Source organism: Malania oleifera, chromosome 6, assembly GCF_029873635.1.
Source record: "Malania oleifera isolate guangnan ecotype guangnan chromosome 6, ASM2987363v1, whole genome shotgun sequence".
Classification (NCBI taxonomy): Eukaryota; Viridiplantae; Streptophyta; class Magnoliopsida; order Santalales; family Ximeniaceae; genus Malania; species Malania oleifera.
In genome coordinates, this window is record NC_080422.1 from 26,227,185 (window position 1) to 26,241,128 (window position 13,944).

Sequence of the window (13,944 nt, forward strand, 5' to 3'; positions counted from 1 at the left end):
AAAACCTACGCCAGGTGTCTACAAAACTATCCCGACAGCCTAGATACCAAAAACTCGTACCTAATAGGTACTCATAGTAGCTACGACACCCTTGCTCCCAGATGCTAGGATGCCACTTACGGCTACTTGAAGGACCTGAAAAACATTGTATGTACATTCGGGGTGAGACACCTCTCAGTAAGGAAGAAAGTAGTTAATATCAGTGTGTGGCATACCAGTGTTATTTTACATACTTCATAACACTATAAAAGATACAATATAGTTCGAAACATTTCCATACAGTTTCATACATATACATACAGTTTCATACAGTTCCAGTATTTTCACAAAAACCATTCCTGAACATACGATACCCAAAACATACAGTCAGTGTCATCACACTAGTTCGCAACTACACTAGGTCACCTCGTCTCACAGCGATTACATTGCTACATACGCAACTACGCTGCGACGACCGAGACCTAATAGTGATTACATTGCTCCATTCACAACTACACAAGGTCACCTAGTCTCATATCGATTACATTGCTACATACGCAACTACAATGCGACGACTCAGGCCCAATAGTGATTACATTGCTATATACACAACCACATAAGGTCACCTAGTCTCATAGCGATTACATTGCTACACACACAACTACGAAGCAATGACTCAGGCCCACAGTGATTACATTGCCACATACGCAACTACACAAGGTCACCCAGTCTCACCACGATTACATTGCCACATGCATAACTACATTGTGACGACCTAGGCCTACAGTGATTACATTGCTACATACGGTGTAGAACACACCCTTCGGTGACCAGCCGAAACATACTGGTGATATTTCACACCCCGGATATAGAGCCGGCCACTCTCACCCACGGTAGTTAACCGATACATGGCTGATTTACAAATCCTTGGAATCATTTTGGAACTCACGTTCCTCTACATTTCAACGTACGGTAATCAGCTGCCACATAGCTGTTTTACAAATACCTAAAACAAATACATATATCCGTACATACCACACTTATTTGGTTTACGGCAAATCATATCATTTAAAATTTCAAGTATACAGTTTATGCAAATATGGATTACGGTCACCTCAATAATACAGTTTCAACGTAATAAACAGTTTTCCAATCAAAGTAGAGATAATACTCGAAATCCCCAATTTTCTCGAAAACTGTAACCCAAAAATCCCGCATTTTTACTCGATAGATTTCCCCAAATAAGTAGTCAAAACATACATACGATCGTAGCCTACAAGCTTACTGATCTCAATTTCGAAAATGAACTGATATAAACAGAATCCGCTTACCTTAACCCGAATTCCAACTATGAACTTTACGGTCCCCAAAACTACGAACCGAGACTCCAAAACCTACAAACCACAGTACAATACATACTTACAATCTGTACTACTACACATATACTGAATCAAAAACGAAAATCGAGCCTTACCTCGATTTTAGCCCGAAACTCGAAATCCTCCGAAACGAGATTCCGATCCTCTAGAAACGTAGAGAATCCTTCATTGATCCTTGTAGTAACGTTGGGTTTATGAATCGGGGAATGATCGACAAAGAAATCTAGAGAGAGAGAGAGAGTGTAAGGAGAGTTCTAGAGAGAGAGAGGGAGAGTGCTTGGGGAAACTTAGCCCTAAAGCAACCCAAAAGTACCTTTTATAGGCCTTTGACCCGGGGGAATTCATCAACGAATTGAGGTCCACGTCAATGAATCTTTCACTAGCCTCGTCGACGAATCGGCAGCCTCGTCGACGAGCTTGATATTCCAAATTTTCCTGGGCTGCTCGGCATCTACTCGTCGATGAGCTTCTGAATTTTGTCGACGAGAAGCCTTCAACCTTCGTCGACGAATTTTGACATCGTCGATGAAATCTGTACAATTTCCATTTTCACCCCTCTTTACGTAATAAATCCATACACCACGGTTAGGGTTCTTACATTCCAGCAAAAGAAAAGAAAAATCAAATGCTCCTACGTGCTATAACTGCAACAAGGTGGGGCACATCAAACCTGACTGCCCACTGCTAAAAAAGGAGGCTAATAAAAAGAAGAAAGCCATGAAAGCTGAGACTTCATGAGACAAACTTAGCAGCAGCGACTCAGAATCAGACCACAGTGACTCGAAGGTCGCTAATCTGTGCTTGATGGCACACGAGGATGAGGTAATGTCTTCTAGTTCATTATCTTCATATTGTTCATCTAATGATTGTGATTCTAATTGTATGCCTACATTTAGAGAGTTGCAATTTGAATATGTTCGTATGTCTAAACTGTTAGGCAAAATAACCAAAGAAAATAATGATTTGAAAAAGAAATGTGAAAATTGGTCAAAATTGTTTAATATGGCAAAAACCTCTCATGCTTCCATTTTAAAAGAAAAAATGTTAAAATTGTTAAGCTTGAGAGAAAATTGGAGGATAGTTCCAAAATCATTTTCAAATTCACCAAGGGCAAACGTAACTTTGAAAAACTACTTGGTGCCCAAAGAAACTCCTTATGTAAAGAGGGTCTTGGTTTTAATGGCGTTGAAAATGTTAGATGACTAGATCTTTACTTAGGATATTTTACACGTGAGTCAAAGTCCCATATTCCTCCTAAAGAAGCTAAGTGTAGATTAAAATGCTTTAAATGTAAACAAATTGGTTACATTCAGTTTGATTGTTCACTTAAGAATAAGCATGCTAGAATTAGGAAAGTATGGGTAGTTAAGGGAGATTCTACCACTAACCCCCATGGACCCAACAAAATTTGAGGACCAGCATCAGTTACTTAGCTTATTCTGCAGGTATGCCTAAGATCGTCCTCCTTAAAGAACCGGTAGTACTTAGATAGTGGATGCTCACGGCACATGACCGGCGACAAGGGAAAATTCACTTTACTTGTTCCCAAGGATGGATGCTATATGACATTTGGCGACAATGCCAAAGGACGCATCATCGGGGTAGGTAAGGTTGGTAAGGATTTCTCTCTTACTATTGATAATGTTTTGTTGGTTGATGGATTGAAGCATAATCTACTTAACATAAATCAATTGTGTGACATAGGATATAAAGTATCTTTTGAAAATGACAAATGCATAGTAGAAAATAAAACAGATCACAAAGTACTTTTTACTGCTGATAGACATGAAAATATTTATACTACCTCTCTTGATAATTTAGCTTCAAAATAAGTAACATGTTTTTCTGCTATAAATGAAGCTAATTGGTTGTGGCATAGGCGTTTAGGACATGCTAGCATGGATTTATTGTCTAAACTTGTTAGAAAAGAATTAGTTAAAGGCTTGCCTAAGATGTCTTTTGTAAAGGATAAAATTTGTGATGCATGTCAAATGGGTACGCAAACAAAATCTAGTTTTAAGAAAAAGAAATTCATATATACTACTAGACCTTTAGAGATGCTTCACCTAAATCTGTTTGGACCTAATTCTGTGCAAAGTCTTGGTGGTAAATCTTATGCCTTTGTAATTGTGGATGACTTTTTTAAATTCACATGGGTGTTGTTCCTTGCACATAAAAATGAATTATGTGAACAGTTCACCAAACTTCGTAGGAGAATCCAGAATGAAAAGGGATATAAAATTACTCACATAAGAAGTGATAAAGGCACGGAATTCAAAAATGAAAGTATAGAAAAATATTGTGACTTAGAGGGCATATCACATAACTTCTCTGCAACTAGGATACCTCAACAAAATGGTATAGTAGAAAGAAAGAATAGATCACTACAAGAAATGGGTAGAACTATGTTGAATGAGCATAACTTACCAAAATATTTTTGGGCTGAGGCCATTAATACTGCATGCTATGTTATGAATAGGGTGTTGATTAGACCTTCAATTAATAAAACCCCTTATGAATTGTGGAACAACCATAAGCCTAATATTTCCTACTTTCATGTGTTTGGTTGTAAATGCTTTGTGCTCAGAGATAATGAATATCTAGGAAAATTTGACTATAAATCTGATGAAGACATTTTCCTAGGATATGCATTAAATAGCAAAGCATATAAGGTTTTCAACAAAAGAACATTGACTGTGATTGAATCTATTCATGTTGTGTTTGATGAAGCTAATCCATTTTCTAAGAAAAATGATGAAGATGATATTGATATTAGAAAATGCTTAGACAAACTATCTATTGAAAATAATGCAAGTGAAAACCCAGAAGAAAATGAAAAATCATCTAAAGATAATGAGCATCAGGAGTTGCCTAGAGATTGGAAATTCATTAGAAGTCATCCTATAGATCAAATCATAGGCGAACCGTCCCGTGGAGTAGCCACAAGATCCTCCTTGAGAAATATAGTAAATCACTCTACTTTCTTATCCCAAGAAGAACCTAAAAATATTAAAGAAGCCATAGAGGATGAGTCTTGGGTGATGTCCATGCAAGAAGAACTTAATTAATTTGAAAGAAGCAAAGTGTGGACTCTAGTTCCTAGGCCTAATAAGCACACCATCATTGGAACTAAATTGGTATATAGAAATAAGAAAGATGAGAATGGAGTAGTAACTAGGAATAAAGTAAGACCAGTTGCCCAAGGGTATAACTAACAGGAAGGGATTGACTTTGATGAAACATATGCTTATGTTGCTAGATTAGAAGCCATTCGTATGCTACTTGCCTTTGCTGCTTTTAAAAATTTTAAATTGTTTCAAATGGATGTTAAAAGCCCTTTTCTAAATGGTTTCATTAATGAAAAGGTATACATAGAACAACCACCCGGTTTTGAAAATCATAAATATCCTGATCATGTTTACCGGTTGTCTAAAGCCTTATATGGATTAAAGCAAGCTTCAAGAGCATGGTATGAGAGGCTTAATGGTTTTCTATTGGAAAATAGGTTTACCCGTGACAAAATTGACACTACACTTTTCATCAAATCCAAAAATGATGATATGCTCCTTGTTCAAATTTATGTGGACGATATCATTTTTGGGGTAACTAATGATGAGTTGTGTCATGAGTTTGCCAAATGCATGCAAAGTGAATTTGAAATGAGCATGATAGGTGAACTTAGTTTCTTCTTAGGGCCACAAATTAAGTAAGTTAATCATGGAACTTTCATATGCCAATCCAAATATATCAGGGACTTGCTAAATAAATTTAATATGGAAGATTGCAAAATTATTGGTACACCTATGAACTCTTCCATTAAGCTTGATAAAGATGAGCAAGGAATTCCTGTTGACATAAAATTGTATCGTGGCATGATTAGGAGTCTCCTATATCTCATTGCTAGTAGGTCTGATATTATGTTTAGTGTGTGTATGTGTGCTAGGTTTCAGGCTGCTCCTAAGGAATCTTACTTAAAAGCTGTCAAACGAATCCTTAGGTATCTAGTTGGGACTATAGAATTAGGCTTGTAGTACCCTAAGCATACTACCTTTGAGATTGTTAGTTACACTGATGCTAACTTTGTCAGTAGTAAGGTTGATAGAAAAAGCACTAGCGGCACTTGTCATTACTTAGGACAATCTCTTGTTTCTTGGTTCTCCAAGAAACAAAACTCAGTTGCCTTATCCATAGCCGAAGCGGAATACATTGCGGCTGTAAGTTGTTGTGCCCAAACTCTTTATATGAAACAACAACTTGTGAATTTTAGATTGCACTATGAAACAATATCAATTAAATATGATAATACCAGTGCAATCAACATCTCTAAAAATCCTATCTCACATTCACGAATTAAACACATTGAGATTAGACATCATTTTCTTTGTGATCATGTGCAAAAAGAAGATGTGGCTCTTAAGTTTGTATGCACAAATGAACAGTGGGCGGATATATTCACTAAACCACTACCCGAGGATAGGTTCACACAAATTAGACATGAGTTAGGCTTAACGCATAGTAGAGAAGCTTCCTAAACTTAAATGTTTCATAACTTGCATAAATTTAGGGGGAGCTCTCAAATGAGAACTTTCTAAATCTTAGCAACTAATATTATTGATGACTTTCCTTCTTGCTTTAGACTTTGTGAAAGTTGATTATTGATAGTGTGCACATGCTTTATATCTATAGCAGGATAATAGTGAATGCATCAAATATTGATTATTACTTGTAATGCATAACTCTCTTGTCCACTTCATGATCATTCTGAAATTTTATTTGCTTGTTGGACCATACTGAACTATTTGAGTAGTTTTGGATAAACTGCTAGTAAATATTTAAACTCAAACAGGTTACACTTATACAAGATTTATTTTGGAAAGTTAGATTTACAAACGACACTCTGCCGAAATTTTTCTAAATCTTTCCAAAATTCTTCATGTATAACTGTAGTACTTACCCATTGCCTAGAGCGTTAATTCATATGGCCCTTTTTGCTGTTGTCAAAAGGGGGAGATGGAAAGGCAAAAATAATGGGTAACATAATTTGGTTAAAAATAAATTGGATGCATATTGAAAGGGGGGGGGGGGGCCCTTTAGGCTTAAACTTATACTTTTGGTTGATCGTATTTGCCATCATCAAAAAGGGAGAGAATGTTGACTTTATAGGTCACGCTCGGTTTTGATTATGACAAACACTCATAATATCTAATGAGTATATGAGATTATGTGCAGGAACCTCAATCATCAAGATCAAGATGCACGTAAAGTAAATGAAGCTTGAAGACCAATTTATATTTATGATTGTAATATATGTTTCTCCTACGTAATTGGTCTGTAATAGTAAATTAGGATCTTTGGTTTGTAATAAGCACACACATCACATGCATGATCTATTACGTAAGCTCAAACAAAAAATAACTAAAAATGACCTTAGAAAGACTTTAGGGTTGTCGACTGACACCAAATTTTTTCGATGTCTTCAAAAGGACCCAGAAATGACCCTATGACACTCACCTTTGCACTCCTAAATGTTAGGCACTTGTATAGGGTGTTTGTGAATCAAAACAAGACCGAAATGCACACTTTGTGCACTTTCAATCTACCGACCTATGCAGTTCATTCTGCCCCGGTCGACCGAATCCGGTCTAGGTTAACATTTTGACCTTAGCCCGGTCGACTGAACCATTATAGTTCAAATACCCCCGGTCGAAAGAAATTTCGTGAGGTCAACATTTTGACCACCTGGTCGACCGAGCCCAAATTGCATTGCAACTGTTTGGTCGACCGAGGGTCCTCGGGAGCAATCTCAACTGTCTAGTCGATCGAATCACCCAGTGCAAATCTGCCTGGTGGACCAAACCTCGATAAAATGGAAAAATCACCTCGAACATGTACGTCCGGTTGACCGAGTCCCTAGTTCAAAAATATCCCGGTCGACCGAGCCATATGAACTTCGGTGGACCGAAAGTGTTCTAGTCGACTGGGTCTTTCGGGTTGCCCTGAATTTTTTTACCGTGGTTAATTTTTTAAATAGGGTTAAAATAATTAAAAGGTCATTAATCTTTTCTAATAATCCCAAACCTGTCCCCCAATGGTTAGAATTCTTGGGGTGTCTATATATACCCCTTCATTTGAGAAATTTAGCAACAAGATTAGCAAAACAAAGTGAAAAATTTCTCTAAAGCCAAAAATCTTCTTATTGCTCATACTCTCTCTAAAACCACTCAAACTTACCTTCTTTAATTCTATACATCCTTTGTAAGTGTTTTGAGTGTTGATGTTAAAAGGTTTGCTCTCTCATTGTTGTGTGTTTGAATTCACAAGAGGAATTAAAAGAAATTTAATAATCCAATTCACCCCCTCTTGAGATAATTCCTTAACTTTCAACATGCTTGACATTTTTCAAAAGTAGCTTGTAGCCAACATTTGTTACCAACCAAAAATATCTAGTGCCAAAAATTTTGGATACAACCTCATTAGTCATCCTCACATAACCATAGTCACCACTAGTGTAGGTTGCAAAGACATCACCGTGAAGAAATATGGAAAGAAATGCCTACATCAATAACCCAAGTATTGTCTTGACATCCTAAGTTTATGTGAGCATCATTGGAGATAATCATGACATCTCCATCAACTGTAGTTGTAATAGGAGTCTCCTTTTCATCTTTCTACTTATTCTTGTCTCCATCTCTATCTCTTGATTTTTCTCTTTTAAATTTCTTGCAATTTTTCATAATGTGTCCAGAATCTCTATAATGGAAACACTTGATTTCCTTCCTTAACCTAGGATTAGACCTCCTTTTTCAGTTTCTTTGGTGATCTGAACTATGAAAGTTCCTATTCTTCCTTCTCTCAAGCCTTTCAATGAGAAGTGCATCTATTTATGAAGTGAAGTTGAGCTCTTTCCTTCTAGTTTCTTCATTAAATAAGCTCTCATTGATTGTATTCATGCTAAGATTTGGTGTTGAATTATTTAATGCCATAACTAGAGTATCCTAATTATTTGGCAAGGTACCCAATAGTAAACAAGATTGCAACTTATTTTCCAAATTAATTTTCATATTAGCCAACTGACTCACAATATCTTGAAAAACATTTATATGCTCTGACATGCTGTTCTCGTTTTATATCTCAACTTAGTCAACCACTTGACTAGGAAAGCTTTGTTTTAAGAAGTTTTTCTTTTATAAAGAGTTTCTAATCTCTTCCACAATGCATGAGCATTTGTTTTGTTAGCCACGTGGCGAAACTCACTATTGTCAATTCTTTGCTGAATGAGACCAACAGTTTTTCTACTTGCTTGCCTCCGTTCTTTATCTATTTTATCCGTTAGTTTGGTCTCATCACCTTCAATTAGATCAAACCGATCTTTATAGAATAAAATGTCCAACATTATTGGTTTCCATATTGAGTAGCTCAATGTCGTCAGTTTAAATATTGCATTGTCACCATTATCTTCCATTTTAATTTGTACAAATTAATTCAACCTTACTCTAATACCATGTTGACGTTCGTTCAACTTGAACACGCACAGCGGAAGCACACAACCAATCACGAAACAATCAATAACCACTAATACAATCACTTAATGATGAAATATACTCAAGAAGCAATCAAACAATAATAAGAAGAATCGAAAACACAACTAGAACGCACAAGATTTACATGGTTCAGTGACCTACGTCCATGGGAGCAGCAACCTCAGTTTCCACTATGATTATTGTCAAAGCTACAATCTTTGAAGCTTACTTGAAGTTTAATCTATTCTACGTTACATAATGATGTTTATATAACCATTTAATGCCTATAAAAGAGTTCTAGTAAACCTAAACTACATCTATAATATCCCTGGAGGATAATCCTCTAGATAAGCCCAATCTACAAGCCCTTGAATTCAAATCACGTAATCTACGCCGATGGAAACTGTCGACGGTTAGCAAAACCATCAACAGTTTTGTGCTGAGCAAAGGTTCTTCTGCATACTGCCTGAAATATCTTGTTATGCAATTGTCCCTCGCTTCATGTAGCTATCTCTGGTATATGTGATTCACTCTGAATATGATCCATATCCTCAACAATCTCCACCTTGGCGAATATTTACCACCTTGGAAATTTGAAAGCATAATTGTTGCTCCACCCAAGCCTATAGATCAGGACCCGCCTCCCATCTAACACTTGGAGACATAAACCAAGTCCAATCCATGCTTGAACTTGACCATGGAAACAAGAACTTCACCTAGCTGAACACTGAGCTCCTTGAACAATCCTTTGAACCACAATGCTACATTGGCAGCCTTAGCCTCTGCCAAGAACTCCAATCCAGTTGTAACCATGTAGCCCGAGACTGTACCTCGTACTTCCAATACTTAGGCCTTCCCACAACGTACCCTATTGCAAGCCTCCTGTCATCCAAGCCCCCTGCATAGTCTCCATCTGCGAACCTCACAACTAAAGGAACCCTATAACAACCTCGACCCACCACGTGGGCCCGGAGTGCTACTTTAGTGACGTCAGTGTATCTGATACCTTATTCATCAAATATAAAACACATATATGCAGCGGAAATAAATTATAAAATCCTCAAATTACATTACTAGAGTTCTAACTATCCTTATACACGAATATATCCATTTTCACATAGTTACATCCCATAAAACTAAACAAAAATAAAATCTCTATCTACACACTACCTACATACAATTTACACCTCTAGCCCGGCTCCTCTAGCCCGCTAGACCCGATCTCTAGGATTTCCTGAAAAAAAAATAGTTTGTAAAGTAGGGGTGAGGCACAGTTTAGTAAGGGAAAGACTAAGTTAATGTCAGTGTGTGGCCATCATGCACTTAGTGTATAGAAAATAACCAGTTCACTAAGCAGATAATCACATTTATGAAAACATTCTTATTTTACATACACACACACACACAATTAGTCAAGGATAGGGAAGATTACCCGCCCATACAAGTAGCTTCCCTTTGCTCTAGTACCATTACTGCTATCAAGGCACTCACCTTTCTCAGTAAGCCCTTGAAGTTATCTTATTAATTAATTGTATTCACATAAATTAACATATATGCATATAAGACACTCCCTGTGACAAACACGCCATTTACATCCCCATGGCACGAGTTGTGCGGCCCGAAGGTTGGATTAAGCCTGGGTGATCAGCCCAAACAAAGTCAAATACAACATCCTCTGCAAACACATCTGCAGGCATCTACAGCAAAGCTACAGGTCCGATGCCCTTACTTCAACCTCACGCAGGCAGTCGGCTGGATCCCCTACACTTCTATCTAGACAGTGTGGGTGCACATGGTCTAACTAGCAATGGTACCGTGCTCACAATACACTGGTCCCTAGGGTTCTTAAAGCAGATCATGCAATTTAGATAATAGAAATCACCATTTAAAATATTAATTCATATATATTTCCTATTACTCCAAACACCTGGCCCCCGACCACAAAATATAACCTGGCATATAACCATCAATTAAAATAAGGCCCTCTGCCATCAAATAATAATCCTGACCCTTGGCCAATCAAATAACACCCGGCCATTAGCCATTAATTCAAACACCTGCATTTCATAAACAATTCCAGTATTTTCACAAGCATTTCCAATATTTCTCAACAATTCTAGTATTTCACAGACAATTCAGTATTTCAAAATCCCAAATCTACATATACAATAATCTACACAAATTAAATCATCCGCCACACGATTTTCCACATTTTAACAAATCCATATAAAAAAACAAGTTTTCCACCATTTATTTTATTTAAAAATACCATACCATATATCCTAGGTTTGTAAAATCCATTTGAACAGTTAGTTTCCAAAATAGCCTTTAAATTTCCAAATGAATAAATAAATAAATAAATTTATATAAACATAAAAATTTAATCGATTCAATTTTCATAAAATTACTGACTTAACTTAATCCCCTTACCTGATTCTTGAAAAACCCCAATAACACGCCGGCTTACGCCCTAGGTGTTCAAAAACCCCTGAACCCTGAAATTCAAATTTTACCATATTATTCGTCATAATTTCTAGAGTAATTTTCCCTAAAATTTCCCTAAGTTTTGAATACCCTAAATAGCCTAATAAAGACCTAAATTATCAAATTTACCCCGATTTAGGATTGGTACCCCGGAGCTCCGATTCAAAAACTCGCTCCGGTTAGATTGTAGAGAATCTCCCCATGAGTTTCCTGACAATTTTCGTTCGTTAATGGGGCATATAGTTTAAGAAAAATTGAGATAAGCTTGAAATTTAACCTTACCCCAAGAGATATGCTTACGCCGCTCCCACGACAGATCCGCCCCAGTAGAAATGTCGGTGGCGGCGAGTAGAGCCCAACGGTATTTTCAAATTTTTGATCAGCTGAATAATGGAGACGATATGGAGGAGAGTGGGAGAGAGAGGCGGAGGAAACCAGAGGCGCAGCGCTGTCCTCTATAAGTAACTGTTCATTACTTACGCCTGAAGGATTCTAAATCCTTCAAGTTGTATCCTATATATATATATATATCATTATAATATTATATTATTATTATTATATTATATTATTTAATTAATAATAATTTAATTAATTAATTTTATTATTATTTTTTAAAATTTTAATTTTATAAGTGGGGGAGAATGTGATACCCCATGGATGAAAGACTTAAAAGGATTAGATGTTACGACCCATATCAACAAGGTGCACCTTTCTTTTCGGGAGCTTTCCCATAAAAACTCCATAGTTAAGCGTGCTTGGCTTGGAGCAATCTTGGGGTGGGTGACCACTTGAGAAGTTTTCTCAGGAAGTGTGTGAGTGAGGACAAAACACACTGAAAAGGACACATGTTGGTTTGTGGGGCCAGTCATTAGTCTGATAAGGCCTGCCCCCTGTTGTCTGGTCCAGGTGGAGGAGGAGAGACGCAGTGCTCCCTAACAGACCCAGGTTAGGGCATTACAAACCCTCTGTTGTTTACCGATGTACCCAGCTATATTGGCATGGGAAACCTTTAACATTATCTGCATATCACCATTCGTCCTTGAGTACTAAGCTATAGACTGATTACTTAGATTCGCCAATGGTGTACTGGTGACAGGTTCAACATCAACTATGCTAAACCTCACCAACACCTGATCCCCAAAATCACCCTGAGATAACCACAATCTCCATATAGTTTTGTCCATATAGCTGCCCTAAGATAACACCAATCTCCCCGCATCTACAAAGTCACCCTGAGATAATCCCAATCTCCTTGTAACCTTGCGAATCTCCAACCCAAGAATACTCTTGGGAGCACTCAACACCTTCATGTCAACTTCCATTCTCAACAGACCCTGACTGATTTACCTCAGTTAGAACCTTTCTAGCAATCGGTATGTCACTCACATAAAACCACAGAATACTTGCCCACTCGCAACCTATCTCCCTCTCCCACTCTGGGAGCACCACCAACCCCCCCTATTTGATTCTTATACAATACCTCCATGTCCTCCACCATGGCACCTATCCACCTACTCTTCTCCTGGTCATGCACTGCCTCCTAAAAGGTAGTAGGATCCTTCTTGGTAATAATGGTTGCATAAGACATTAGATCACACATAGGTGGTGGCATGATAGTGCCTCTGAGCCCATTTTGAGGCATATGGCTTCCTTGATTTTGAGGATAAGTCTTGTACAATCTAAACTTTTTTGATTAGGCCAACAATACCATTTTTGTATTTGTTTTAATGTTATAGTCTGTCAATAAGCTCATGAGCTCTTCTTTAAGTTTTATTCATTTCAACTAGTTCAATATTCTTGTATTAAATTTGATTAAGTGGTTTTCTTATTTTCTAAAAAGTGAATAGCTAATCCTAATATCTTTGAAGTCTATTTTATCTAGGTACCCACCTTTCTTAGGTCCGGATGGTTTAGCAAGCGATGTTTCTTTTATTCTCCAGACTTGTCTTGTTTTCACACCCTTTCTCTTTAATGGACATTCAAACTTAATGTGTCATTTCTTCTTACATAGAAAACATATGGTATGTGTGTAAGCATTTAAAGAGGTGCTAACATAATCTTTGGAGGCTTTTGTAAAGTATCCTATGTAGAGGTTCTTTTTCCTTGTATTCTTAACTCCATTAAATCCTATGCCTTCTTTATTCAAGGACATTCTTTGTGCGCCAATTATTTTATCAAAGTTCTCCTCTCCTCTAGTAAAATTATTGATGATTTTGGTTTGGTCCTTAATTTTACTTTTAAGATCACAGATTTCTGAGTCATGTGTCTTTTTACTCTTTTCTTGTAGCTTTACTTGATCTTGAGACATCTTGCTAATTTTGTTCTCTAGTTCAGAAATATATTAATCTTTCTCATTATCAATGGAAGTTTGGGATCTTAGATCTTCTAATTCTTTTATCACCTTTTCATTCTTACATTCTAATCTCTTAATTTTCAAATCTTTTTCTCTTTCAGCGAGTTTTTGAGATTTCAATTCTTTCATTACACTTTCATTCTTATTTTTCAATGATGTGTATCATTTAGTTATTTTTAACTAGGATCTTATGGACTTTGAATAGTTCACTTTGTAGTTCTTCATAAGA